Raw genomic sequence first — 15,030 nt, forward strand, 5'->3', positions numbered from 1 at the left:
AGGCTTAATGGAGAAAGCCTTTATGTGCCTTAAAGCAATGTTCAAATGTGAGCTCTCATTACCATCCCCACCGCTACCATCATGATCATTACTGTTTTCTCAGCATCTGAACTACCGCCAAAGAATCTCAGATTAAATATATAACATTCTCTAATTCATAACTGGAAGTATTGTTCACTTGGACAGACACACACACACACACACGCACACATAAAGCCGTATAAAAATCACGTATGGTAGATCTGCATTTGGAATCAAAGTCCTTGGGTTCAAATCATACCTAACTACCCAGGTAGCTAATCACTTAGCCTCACTAAGTTGGCCAACTAGCTGCCCACTATAGCATCATGCTGGGTCATTTAAGGAGAAGGAGAAGCCGCTATTGCCAGCAGATTATGAAGCTAACCTCAATTCCGGGGCCTTTGGGTGGATTTGGTCATTTGAGAAGTGTGAAGCAGCCCCTTATCTTCTAAGTCCCCAGGTGTCAGGAAGAGCAGCTCTTGCAGGAATGCTGCAGAGACACATTCACCAAGGAGAAAATGTTTCAAAGACCCTGACAGTGCAATCATGCTCTTCCTGAGTTCAGCAGACACCTCCTAGCTGTGTAACCCTGGGCAAGTCACCTAACCGTATTTGCCTTGGTTTTCTCATGTGTAAAATGAGTCGGAGAAAGAAATGGCAAACCACTCCGGTATCGCTGCCAAGAAAACCCCAGATGGAGTCAAGAAGAGTTAAACATGACTGAGAAGGCTGCACAACATAAATGCTGCCACCACGTGGAAGGAATTCCTCCTCATATAGGTTTTCCACATGTTTCTGCTGGCACAAGGTGTCACTGAATAAAGTCAGATGCTCAGTCTCTTCTCTTCATTATTCACAAGATCATAGATTTAGTGAGCTAGAGGGGTCATAGGATAGTTGAAGTAGAGCTGGCGGGGGCCCTAGCAGTTATCCAGTCCAAATCCATCATTTTACAAAGGAGGAGCTGAGGCCCAGAGACGTGAACACTTGCCAGAGTCACACAACTAGGAAGGATCTGAGGCAGAATTTGACCTAAGCTGAACCAGCTAAAAATCTGGCACTCTGTCCACCTCACCATACTGTACCTCTTTCTAGTCCAACCCACTCCCTTTACTTGTATTACATGTAGGTGCCAAGGCCTAGAGAGTGGCTTGGCCAAAGTCATACAGGTAATAAACGAGAGAGAAAAACGTTGAGGCCAGCGCCTTCTAGTTCCAAATACAGGGCTCTTTCCACTGTACCACACTGTCCAATACCTCCCAAATCAATCCTTTCTCTTTATCTACACATCAGGACTTTGTCTCATGTATTAGCCTCATCCTATGTTTATTCTTATTTGCTTAATATTTGATAATCAATTAACTTGATATTTAAATATTTTTATATTTATTCTCTCTCTCTCATGCAATCTGGGTTAAGTCACTTGCCCAAAGTCACACAGCTGATAAGTGTCTGAGGCCAGATTTGAATTCAAGTCCTCCTGACTCCAGGGCTGGTGCACTATCCACTGTGCCACGTAGCTGTCCCAAAAAATGTTCAGTCATAGTCAACTTTTTGTAATATTTATGTTGCTGTGTGTCGCCTGATGGAGACCAAGGTTATTTGTAATTTTAGACTTCATCTGCTGGTTCAACGTAAACATAATTTTTGTTGTTCAGTCACGTCTGACTCTTCATGACCCCATCTGGGATTTTCTTGGAAAAGATACTGGAGTGGTTTGCCATTTCCTTCTCAGAAACTGAGGCAAACACGGTTAAGTGACTTGCCAAGGGGCACACAGCTAATAAGTGTCTGAGACTGGATTTGAACTTATGTCTTCCTGAGTCCAGGCCCAGCACCATATCCACTGTGCCACCTAGCTGCCCACATTTTTTTTTTTTCACAAGGTACAACCTTTTACTATTGTAATCACAAAATCATAATTCTGTACAGGAACTCATAAGTGAACATTAATCAATGCAATTATAATTTGATATAAAGAGGTCAGATAACAGTAATAGTAATAATAAAACACATTGTAAAGAAAAAATACTGTAATACTTTCTGGCCTTGCGATGCACTTTTTAGTGCAAGCATTAAGACACAACAGTGTTCAATTCAGCAAAGTACTGCAGAATGTCATGCCACGGTCCGCTTGATTTAAAGAGGGTCAGAACATGCAGCTTATTAATAAAATGTCAGTTTATAGAAAAGCCACATGTTCATTCATAAAATATATCACGGTTTATTTAGATGATTTTAAAGTGATTTCATTGTGGAATTTAGCATAACTGAGAAAAAATAGCCAGAGAATCTTCTGATTTGAAGTCACTTTGCTAGGCAACAGTTTTGGCTTCAAGTAGGAATGCCTCATCAGTTGTTGAGTTTGTACTAATGATTCCAAGTGCTTGATAACAACAGTTTTAAAGTCTTTCACTCATTTCTTCTCAAATCTTCCAATTTCCTTTCAAATAGTTTTGGAGATTGGTCAGTCTCTCTCTCTCCTTGCTGACCTTCGGCTTCCCACTCCCTGATTTCATTTTTGCCTGCAGTATTTTATCTGGTTAGTCGGCAAGCACCATTTTTGCTTCAGCTTAGCATTTTGTTTGTTTTTTTTTTCTGCAAAGAAATCTAAGCATCATCCCATTGCTGCCAACATTTCATTCAATGATCAAACACACTTTTTGCTGCAGCAGTAAGATGAATGTAGTCACCAAGTAGTTCCGAAAACACGTAAAAGTCAACAAAAGCTTGTTCCTGATGTAACTGGTCAATCTTCTCTTCAATCTCGGCAATCTGGGACAAAGCTCTAGATAAAGCAGTATGAACCTCAGAATTACCTAACATGGCAGCACTTTTGCAAAATCAGCTGAGTTGGCTAAAAGTTCTTTTCTGTGACAGACCAGGGCTTCGGCACTGGCATGAAATTTTCAAAGTTGTTGATTCAGGTTCTCAAATTGCTGCTGCCTTCCTCAAGTCATGCATCCAATTCATTCAACTTGATTGTCGTTTTATTGACAGTGCTGGCAACCTTCTTCGCCATCCTCGATATTGGTGCTCCACTCAGAGCCCAAGTATTAACCACTCTCGGCAACTCAGAATTCTCTAGGAACTGCCTTAAATCAGGATCATGAAGCAATGTTGGATATTTCACTGCATGTTTTAGACACCCCTCAAGGGCTGCTCTCCTTTTTTCTACAAATTCAGTGGGTGATGAATCTTCTTTCCCAACTTTCACTTTGGTCATGCCTGTAATATTCTTCTCTGGAGCTGGAGGCACAAAATAACCAACATTTAAGTACTTTGTGGCTAATTTGCTGTGCAATCCAAGAAAGCCGCTAAACCTTCTTTTAACTGAAAATTCATTCTTATTGAAGATGGATAGAGAAGTGTTTGTTGTTACTCTATATGCCACATAAGCATTCACACCATCACCAAAAGAAAAAATGGAAGGCAGAAATACCATAGATTATTTTCTATCACACTTCAGTGGTCTTGGTTCTCAAGCCACTGGCTTAGATGGTTCTCTTACTCTTCCGGCCACTTGTTCATCTTTTCTTTCTCAATCACTTTCTCACTATGATAATTTAGCAACATTTCAGGGAGGGAAGATCCTTCCCCTTAGGGTTCATTCTAAGCTCCCAGTGAGATCTACAGTGATCTCATTTTATCTTAAAACCTTAGCCATGACCCCTGCCCAACGGACACCACAACTCCATTGTCCTTCATCAAGTTGAAGTGAAGCATGGCCATCGCATCCTCTCAGATCCGTCTCTTGGGGCTTTTCCCAACACCTTATACCTGACTCCCACATCAGTGCCAGCTTCAGCTCCCACCAATCCTTATGTGCTTCTGATTGTTCTAGCGTTCCAGGGCCCTATTATATGTATTGGGTTTTCTTGATCTAGTATCCAGGACAGTGACAGAAGAGAGAAGGAAGAAAATAAATGATGGGCGTAATTTAGGTAATGAGATAAGAGGGATGTAAAGAACATAAGGAAAAAATGTTCAGGGAATCTATAAGGACCACATGGACACAAAAACATTAGAATAATGAGGCATCTTAAGTGTCATCTCAGCTTGTTTGTCTGACAACACAGAGATTTGGGCCATTGATCCCTCCACTCTCAGCCTTAGGATGTACCGATAGATGAAAAAAATAACTCAACATGCTATTCTTTCTTTTAAATTTAATTTTATTTATCTTTGTTACATTTTAAGTTCCAAACTGTCTTCCTCCTCCCCTTCCCAATCCACACTTGAAAGGCCACCATTTGACACAAATCCACACATATATGTGTATAGATTTGTAAATGTATATGCATATGTGTATATATACATATATATGTAAATATATGTATATAGAGATGTAAAACCATACTATGCATACTTCTATTTATCAGTTCTTTCTCTGAAGGTGAATACCATCTTTCTTCACCATCTTTGTAGCTGATTTGAATATTTATAATACTCAAAATACCTCAGTGTTTCACAATTATTCTTCAAACAGTATTGCTGTTACTGTATCCAAATTCCTTTGGTTCTGCTCATTTCACTCTTTATTATTTCATATAAGTCTTTCCATGTTTCCCTAAAATCAACCAGCTCATTTCTTGCAGCACAATCATATACCACAACTTGTTCAGCCATTCCCCAATTGATGGGCATCCCCTCAATTTCCAATTCTTTGCCACCACAAAGAGTGCTGACATGAATTTTTTAGAACATATAGTCTCCCTTTTTCCCTGATCACCTTGGGAAGCAGACCTAATAGTGGTATTGCTATGTCAAAGGGTATGAGTTATCAACATGCTATTCTAAAATCTTCTTTATGTTCATTAACAAAACAGTTTGCTAAAAAGGGTAAAAACATTGAAAGGGGAAAATGAAGCTTTTAAAATCAAATTAGCAAGCAGTATTATGACTGAAAAACAAATAGGGGTGGGGGAACAACAAAGCAACAATAAGCAAGACTTTGTTCATTTGTTGCAATACAGAACTGAGATTATAAGGTCTAAGACTAGGAGAGACCTTAAAAATCGTTCCGTGCAAGTCCTCCTTATTCAACAAATGAGGAAACTGAGGCTCAAAGAATTTAAATGGCCTGTTCCAGTTCTGCAAGTGGCAGAGCCAGGATTTGAACTCAGGTCCTCTGACTCCAAACCCAGCATTTGTTCTACTATGCCAAACTAAAAGACACAGAGCTTCTATTCCTTACCCTGCCATTACTGATGTGCACGCCTTTATACTAATCATTTCTCCACTTAGAGTCTCTGCTTTCCTGTAAAATAGGAAGATTGGACTCAACAATCAATGTAATCTCTTCAACCTCAAATATTCTGCATCTCTGCCAAACTGCAACAGTCATAGAACTATCAAAATGTTGGTCCTAAGATTACCATTCCACCATTTTCTTCCTTTCTGTCTCCCTTTCCCATTTATGGTAACACAGGAGATTCTTGGAATCAGACTTTAAACATGACATGGTCAAATCTCCATTCCTATGTGATTTAAGAAGAGCTGCTAGGTATCATATGTCTAGTAGGCAATTCTGTTCACAATATGTTTCTAACTAATATTATTCTGCAATATGAAAAACAAAGAGATCTGGGCCCACCTCCTTTCCTGCCTCACATCACAATGATGGGGAAATAATTTAACTTCTGTTAATATCAATTCTTAATATCACTAAAGTAGAATTTCCAATATATACCCATATATCCTATCTACCCTATAAGTTAGGTATTGAGAAAATAAGTGCTGCAGAAAGCTAACTTAGCATAAATTATTGCCTTGGGAGTCTATAGGCAAAACTGGATTGCCCAGACTCAATCACTTGAGAATCAAGAATCACAATACTATAGCAACACCAACTTAAGATATGCAAAGGATATTGTAAAGGGTTAATATACCTCCTAATGTCTGTGGCATAATATTCAATATGCCCACTTCTCTCCTTTGGGCTGAGGAAAAAGTGGACTCTTGAGAATCCACTGATCCACACATAGGTCCTCATGATGTCTTTGTACTGCATGTTCATCTGAGAAGGATTACACCCATTCCCTTGCAGAAGTAGTGTTCTCTGACTGCCTGCCTCTCAGCACTCATACCTAGGCAGTCACCTGATTATGTGAGGGACTTATGGAATGAAAGGGGACAAGATTGTGTCTGATGGGACTAGCAACTAGTTGTGAGCCAGTGATGACTCTCTTTCTTAGGGAATGGTCATTGCCTTAGACCCAAAGAAGAGTTTGGGGTTTTGTTATGTTATTTGGTTACATAAAAGAAGGCTCCTTGCTACACATCCTGGTGTATGGTCATAAGCTAGGGGAAGGTGGCATGAGATGGATTGGGGGGAGGTAAGGGGAAGATGAAACTCAAGTTTGAATGAACTTCAGAATACTAAAAATGGGGGAGAAGAGTGCTTCTTCTTTCTTTAAAAACCTTGTAGGATCATCATAAGAGTGAAGCCCATGCTTCAAGCACCTCAAGAGAAAGGATGTGTGTCGTTCTGAAATGCTTTTGGTTCTAGAAGAGTGCATTCTTAACTAAGATAAATTTGATCATATCCTCAAAGTGTACTATTTGAGGAGCACGAGCGAAAAAGTTTCCAACTTTTTGGTTTAGAAGTTGACCTAATAATGGAGGTGTATACTAATACCTGCACAGCAAGTAAATGTCTATGAAAGAATGAGTCAACTTATTCATTGACTTTCTATTGTATAATCATCATCCTCTGATTAGAGGGATTCTTCCAAATGACTGTGGCTGTGGGAATTGGGTCTAAGGTGGGAAGAAGGAGAAGTTGGTTGGAAGGGGACAAAGTTGGAATCATTCCTTAATCCTATTTCCTTAATGGAAATAGTATCTAAAAGACAGTGGAAAAGAAGAATGAGGACAGCTAGGTGGCGCAGTGGATAGAGCATTGGCCCTGAAGTCAGGAGGACCTGAGTTCAAATCCGGCCTCAGACCAAACACTAGCTGTGTGACCCTGGGCAAGTCACTTAACCCCAATTGCCTTAAAAAAAAAAAAGAGGAAAAGAAGAATGAATAGGACTCGGCAAGTGTCTGGTCTGGGAAAACAAAGCAAATAGGAGTGAAACTTCAAGGCTGGAAGCATGAATGGCTGAGAGAACTGTGTTTTGGACAGAGATAAGAAAGTCCGAAAGAGAGACAGTTTTTGGAGGGCAAGCCAATGAGTTCAGATGAAGATCTGCTACCTTGAAGATGACAATTAGAAATGAAGGTATAAATGTCCAGCAGGCAACTGAAAATAAAAAATTTGGGACAGTAATTGTGGTTGGAAACTTATAATTGGTTGAAACCTATATAGAAGCAAAAGATCATAGTCATGAGATCCTTAGCCATATAGAGGAAGCTTTGGGAAGAGGGAGAAGAGGGAGTAGTCTAGACCTATGATTTGGTGATATAGGAAACTCCAGTTGAGGAAAACACTTCTACCACTGTCTGATTAGCATCTATTCTAATTGGAGTCATAGAAAGAGGTGTATGGGATGTTCAGGAGGACTAGCACCTCTGATATGAGGGCTTGCCAAGCCCTTTTCAGGGCAGCTCATCCATTTTTGGTGTTCACCTTCACTAATGCTCATCTGTGTCTCCAAGAAGCTGCAGCATGTGTGACTACACCCTGCAAACTATCTTGGCAGATGACCTAAACCTGGTTGAGGGTAACTGAAAGGCCTCAAACCTTTCAGTGAGTTAGGGAATAGTGAAGTTCAAAGCAAGCATTGGAGCTTGAGGGGAGAGCAGAATTGAAGGAAGTTTTTAGTAGAAGAGTTAGGATTCTTTGGGAAGGAATGTGTAATGAAGGATTTAGCATAGTGCCTGGCACATAGTAGATGCTTTATAAATGTCTATTGACTGACTAAAGGAGAGACTGAAGTGTCAAGAAAGAGAAGAAAAAATTAGCGAAGCTAAATCCCAGGAAAGAAAGGAAGAAATAGGGTCAAGAACACTAGTGGAGGGGTTGTAGATGAGAATTATATCTCATCTGCAGATTGTGAGGATCGTGAAATATTAAGATGGAGAGGAGGATATTATAAGGTGGGCAGAGTAGGCTCCGTCTCAATTAAAAAGGAGGTAAAATAATTTCTACTAGGAGATACCATGGGCTAAAGGGGAACAGAAAAGATTTTTGAATAGTACTATGTGAAATTTGATAGGGAATCAACAAAAGAATGATAAAAAACATCATTGAGCATCAACAAGGGTCCAAGTGAAATTAGATAGCGTGAATTCGTTGGACACTGAATCAATTGGCTTTTCTAACTTTCTTCCACAAAGTTCAGTGGTCTGAAAGAAGGAGCAGAGAAAAACAAATGGTTGTGGTGACCCAACGTGAAGCACAAGTATGACAGGCAGAAGTTTTACTCTTTTTTTTGAGTATTCTCCATGTATACTTTGTTTGACACTAGAAGAGATATCAAATTCATATAAGACATGGTCCCTTCTCTTATGTAGTTTATGGAGTAGTAAAGAGATAGGATACATCTACAAATGACTAAAACACAAAATCAGAGAGGGTGCGTACATTAGAAAAGTAAAAGCCAAGGAGTCAGGGTTCATAGATTTAGAACTGAAAGGGACCTTAGAGCCCATCTAGTCTAGCTTTACAGATAAGGAAACTGAGGTCTTGAGGGGGGAAGTGACTTGCCTAATATTACACAGGTGGCTTGAATTAGAATCCCTTTCCTCTGAATCTAATCCAATGTATTTTCCAGTACTCTGCTGCTATTATCATAGGAAGGGATCAGGGCAAGCAAGCTTCATGAAGGTGATGACATTTGAGTCAGACTTTCAAAGATGGGTAAAGATGGCTTGAAGGGTGAGAAAGAGGGCAGCAAGAGAGAGGGTATTCCAAGTGTACGGAATAATATGACACCAAGGTTGAAAAAACTGCAGATTGTGTACAATGGCAAAGAGTTGGTCAACTTGGCTGAAGGGGAAAGTGTTTGGAGGGGAGTAAGGGAGGAGTGTCTAGAAAGGTCAAGTTTATCAGGCAGTGGAGGGTTGGATACCAGGCAAATGGGTTGGAATTTTACAAGAAGTCACTGAAGTGACTTTTTGGAGCAGAGGGGCAACATGATCAGGCCTAGACTATATAGGTTTATAAAGCATTTTTTCATCCATTAAATAACCTCTTTCCACCTTAAAACAATCCTAGGATGTAGGCTTTATGGTTATTACTATCCCTATTTAAAAAAAAAAAAGACCCCGAGCCTCAGAGGGGTTAAGGGGCTTGCTCATGGTCAAACTAGTAAGCATCCCAAAGAGGATTTAAACCTAGCTCTCTCCTGACTCCAGGTCCTATGCTAACACAAATGAAAGGATATTGTTCAACAGTGGCAGTGAATGAACCATCTGGGCAAGGCAATGGGGATTAGTGCCTCCTGAGAGGAATCATTCACTGAATATTTGGGAGCTTCTCCAAGGGAAAAAGTACTGCAGGGATGCTGTAGGGAATGCAAAGAAACCTAGGACATAGACTCAAGTCTTAAATAATTAGCATTTTAGTGATTTCCACATTCATATACATCACAAACCTTTTAAGCTGCTTTGTTTTGTCCCGATCTAAACACACCTGTCAGTATTCAGAGGTTCTGTGATCTAAGCTGTGCAGACAGCAATCCATCCTCTCTCATTTCCATTCATGTCCCCCTTGTCCTGGAGACCTTGCTTAGTCTTAAACCCTGCTACAGTACATGGGTCCCAATACATCCCTCAGGCTCTCCATCTCATCCCTTGTTTTTGCAACATGACTGACCCACCATTTTTTCCAATGTACATTTCCTGGATGAATATGTTTTAGGTTAAGTATTATTTGTAATTTGTCCGTGGTAATACTTTAAAACCTACTTATACCTATCATGCTTCATCTCTCCATTGCCTTTTGACCAACCCACCATTTTTAGAGATTGTGGTGTTCCATGATTCACAGAAATATAACATCCCTGGAATGATGTTTATGTTAAAAAGACAGGTTGTATGAGGGAGTAGTTGAAAGCCCTGCAGTTTTCCAGATTCAAACCAGTATACTCCCTTTTTTTCTTGCTTAATTAGGAGCCCAGTTCATTGTCCATTTGCAGTGTTGCTTATGCTGAAAAATAGGAAATGGATAAAGGCAAAGACAAGGATCAAAAATTTTAATCATAATCTTACATAAAACAGTCACCATAAAAAGGAGGCCTCGTCAGTCAGCAATTGTTTTGCCTGCATAGTAGAGATGTGGCATCCAAGGACAAACACAGTTGAAAGTGCAAAATCCTTTGCACAACGTAAAGGAGATAAAGATTACAATCAGTATCTCTTAATAAAAACAGTGAAAAGCAGTGAAGGGGAAAATAGGTTTGCAGAAAGATTGGCAGGAAGGTCAACTAAACCAGATCATCCCAAAAGCAATTACAGATGAAACTAGATATTTTTAAGATGGAAAATGGAGCAGATTTTCCAGCATTTATATAGCCATCTATTCTCATCACTGATAACACCAGAACCACCATATTTGGACTCATTATTTAATGTGTTATGGGCTCAATAGGAACTACTACCCTTACCGTGTATTATTTGTATTATATCTTGTGTGAGGCATTGTGTTGTAGTGGATAAAGAACTTGCCTAGGAATTAGAAAGATCTGAGATCAAGTCCTATCCCTGTGACCCTGGAAAGTTATTTCATTCCTCAGTGCTCGAGATAATCCTCTGAAAACCATAAGTCTCAAGGCACCTAGGTGATAAAGTGGATAGATCACTGGATCTGGAGTCAGAAAGACCTGAGTTCAAATCCAGCTTCTGATATTTACTAGCTGGGTGACCCTGGGCAAGTCACTTAACTTCTGTCTACATCACTTTCCCAAACTGTAAAATGAGGATCATAATAGCACCTACCTCCATGAATTATGTGAAGATCTAAATAAGATAGTATTTGTAAAACACCACAGTTCCTGGCACATAAAAGATGCTTAATCAATACTTGTTCTCTTCCCCTCCCATAAGTTATACAGAATACACATTCACCAAGCACAGATTAGATTTAAAAATATAATTAAAAAGTATGTATGTATCCCATCATCCTGTTAGACTGTAAGCTGAAGAGAGAAGGTACCACATCTTACCTAAGTTTTGCATCTTCCCCAAAACACAGCCAAGTTCTTTGGATCCTCCTATAATTTCAGGCTCTACGATCTTAGTCTGTGTGAGTAGCCCCTTCCTTGGTGAAGATCTCAATGCCTCTATGTCTTGGCAGATGGTTTTCAGTTACTGCTTTGGACAAAGCCTTTTGTCACCCTGCAGCCAGAGTATAAGAAATTTTTGCAAACTTAGCTAGGTCAACTAAGATGGCAGACACACAGTCCATCCTTGAGCCTGCAGCCAGTGCTCTTCCAGCCTGGTAGGCCCAGCCCGAGCTAGTGCCTCACTATCATAACTCTTGAAAACTCAGATGAGAAAATTAATCTAAAGTAGGGAAGGACTTCCCAAGGTCGTGCAGAAATGGCAACAGGCTCATTATGCGACTCGAATCTTCCCACCCATTGGTCTCTGACAGGCTGACAGGCTTGACCACTTCCTGGCCAGTTGAGCCAGGTACAGTCTAGGCATAGGGCATGGGCATTACAATGAGCAGGTTATGCCTCTGTAGCTGCCTCTGGGCTTCTGGCACAAGAAGATCTCCACTCTCCATAGCATTAGACACTTGATGCATCATGGGATTTTTCATTGACTCCCTGAGTGTTGACAGTGAGTGGTCCCTGCCAGGATGACTTGCCAGCCATTCCCCAGAAGCAGTTGATTCAAAATGGTAAAGCCTGGCATTCCTATAATTTTCTTGAAACCCAATATCCTTTATTTAAATAACTTTGGAGTGTGCTTCTCCTGTATGTAACCATCATATGTAACATAAAATAAATGGCATCAGACAGATAGGCATTGTCAACTTTAAGTACAGAAAGAAAAACTTTTGGCTCCAGCAACTCCTTTTTTTGTGTTGTTTTTGTTCCTAAGTTTAAAAAAAAAAGCCATATCATGAAGCTCTTTTTGAAAAACTGCATTTCAGATCTTCGGAAAAACCAAGAACATCGTTACACAGAAAGATAGAACAGTTGTGCTGTCTTCTAGCTGTTGTCCCTGTTAGGCACACAGCAAATCCTCCACTCTGAGAGCTGGACAGGGGTCTTTGGTGGCCAGGGAGAAACCAAAAAGTTGTTTGAGCCCCGGTCTATTTGCTGTTGTTGTTGTTCTGTAACCCACTTTTTACTCTAACACCACCTCATTAGGGTTCCGTGAGAGCTGACTCCCTGTTATTCCCCTCAGACACAGACATTTGTGGCTGCCCACGAATCACTCTGAAAGAAAGAAGGCAATTTGACACCCTGCTGCTCCGAGTCTTGGCAGCCCAAAGAAATTGCCTCTTAGAGCTTATTAGGTTTATAAACAATTGAGGATTGTGTGTGTGTGTGTGTGTGTGTGTGCATGTGTGTGTGTGTGTGTGTGTGTGTGTGTACGTATGTGTATGCGTGCATATGTGTGTGTGTATTTTCCCAGAATAGACTTAAGGGACAATCCATGGATGAAGGATACAAAACCGATTTGGGGAGAATCAGTTATTTCTTCTCTCGTCTGCTGCATTCCTCCTCTCCTAACTACCTCCGTAACCTTGTAAATCTGGCAGGCTCTGGACATTTTCCATGCTGAAGAAAATCAGTGTTTTGCCTCAAGCAAGGAACATAAATGTTGCAACACTGACTCCTCCTCTAATGGAGAAAGAGTGAACAAGTGCATAAGAGTAGTATTTCTCACAGAGCTGTCAGGCTGGATCCAGCGTAGTCAGCTCTGTAGTCCATAGATATTCTCTCTCATTCTCTCTCTCTCTCTCTCTCTCTCTCTCTCTCTCTCTCTCTCTTTCATCTTCTTCTCTCAAGATTTACCAACTGTTTGTGAAACAGTTTTTACACACAATGGATTTTCACGTCCTTTTTCAGGAAGTGTCCCTGGATTGACATGTCTCCTGCCTGACTTGGTTCTCTGGCACAAGTGAGTACCGTGTGGCTTAACCTGTTTGGAAAGCTGTGTTGACCTGGCTCAGTGTTGCTAGGATGTATTAGGTTGTAAATTAGGCTTTAGGTTTTCCCATCTGCATGTGTGTAGGGTGGGGAAAGGACTGAAAGGTGGTAAAGGGTCAAGGGCTATGGAAGTAAAAAAAGGGCAGAAGAGATCAAGGTCCTAGCAAATGCATGCTTGATGCAATTAATTCTCCAAAGAGCATGGTGGGGAAAACAAGGGCTCTGACCACAGGCTGAAAATCATCTCTTATGCTAAGGCACTAAAAATAACCTGTAATTGAGAGGGTTTTGTTCCCCCTCGGACACACACAAAGGGCTTGACAACTGCACACAGATGCATTAGCCTTTTCAAAGGTGACTTCAGATGTACCCTGGGGAAGGAATTTCTGTTGTGATTGTGAGCTTTTTGGGATGTAAATGATTTATGTCAAAATTAAAAGGATGAAGAGGAAGAGAAGGGGTCCAATAGAATAAGGCTGATTGACAGTGACAGACTGACTTCCAAAACTACTACACTCCCAAGTATCTTGGGGCAGGCAGTGAGTGCAGAGTGCCTACCTGTAGGAAGTCCCATCATTTGGCTAACTACAAAAAGTTTAGTTACCTGGGCTTACATACTTGAGGATTGCTACCTGAGAAAGACAATGTGTAGGGAGGAGGGGGAAAGTCAGGGGAAGGGAGAGGTATTGATTATCTTGCAAAGCTAAGGAGAAGACTGGCAAAGTAAAGAAAGAAAAAAATGGGACAATATGTTGCGAGGGAACTGGGAAGAGGCAAAGGAAAAGGGAGGGGGAAAAAAGGAAAACAAACTCATTTGGCTAGAGAGCCAGAGAGCAGCAGCAGCAGCAGTAGCAGAGAGATTGGAGTAGGAGCTCTCTCCTTAGGAAAACATCCTTTTACTGACCTCTACCTGTATCTAGGGGAAACAATCTGTGTTGCCTAAATAACAAACAGTCTCAGCTTAGGGTTTTCCATGCCAGGGCCTGAAAGTGTGTAGCAAAACAATAATTCATTAAAAAAAAAAAACCACACACACATATGCGAGGTGAGTCCAGATGGATTCATTCATCTCCATTCATCCTGATGTCTGGCAGAGAGCCCTGTGCTCATTCTCACTGCCGTCTTCCCTGGGGTTTCATTCTAGTCTTAGTGAGGCAACCCTATGAGTTGTGTGACCTTGGACAAGTTGCTTTACTTCTCCCAGTCTCAGTTTCCCCCTCTATAAAATGAGAGGGTTGGACCATATGATTTCCAAAGGCTTTTCCAAATTTTAAATTATATGATTCTTTGTGGGGAGAAGGGAGTGAGTGGAGATGGAGAAGCTGTCCAAAACTTCCACCTTCCACTGGAAGTGGCATACCACTCCAGCCATCCAGCAGATGACTTCGTTTTATTGATTAGTTCGTTGCTTTGTTGGCTATTCAAGGCAGCATGGGAAGGGAGGGGAGAGAGAGAGAAAGAGAGAGACAGACAGACAGACAGACAGACAGAAACAGAGAGACAGAGACAGAGACAGAGATGAACAAGGTGTGCTGCCTCTAATGCCTAAGGCTATTGATAGTAAGTGATTTGCTCCTGGAGGAACCATAGCAATCTTTGCCTACCAATAATCAAATGAGATAAATAATCAAAATGAGATATAAAGTTGTTTAAAGCTCTATATCAATGCTAACTATCTAAAAAAAGACAACTGGATTTGTAAGTTGATTGGCATAGGGAACTCCCAGTTAGGAAATCCCTTCTACCAGAGCAGATCAGAATCCATTCTCCCACTTACAGAGAACTGCCAGAAGCCCTGAGAGGTTGTTCCAAGTCATTTTATGTAAGAAATGTCTTTCTGGGTCTTTCTGACTTGAAAGCCAGCTCTTTCTACCCCTAAACCACTCTGCCTCTGACACAGCTAAACTCGGCTGTAGTTTTTCACAGCCCCTTAAGGTAATTGATAGAAACAAAG

The 15,030-nt window shown here is 40.8% G+C and overlaps 1 pseudogene; it reads right to left on the reverse strand.

Moving 5' to 3' along the window:
- Nucleotides 1–407: 407 nt before the first annotated feature.
- The window catches only part of LOC114034406, a 67,804-nt pseudogene continuing 53,181 nt past the window's right edge, over nt 408–15,030 (reverse strand).

The sequence above is a fragment of the Vombatus ursinus genome, unplaced genomic scaffold (genome assembly GCF_900497805.2).
Source record: "Vombatus ursinus unplaced genomic scaffold, bare-nosed wombat genome assembly UNPS02000255.1, whole genome shotgun sequence".
Lineage (NCBI taxonomy): Eukaryota > Metazoa > Chordata > Mammalia > Diprotodontia > Vombatidae > Vombatus > Vombatus ursinus.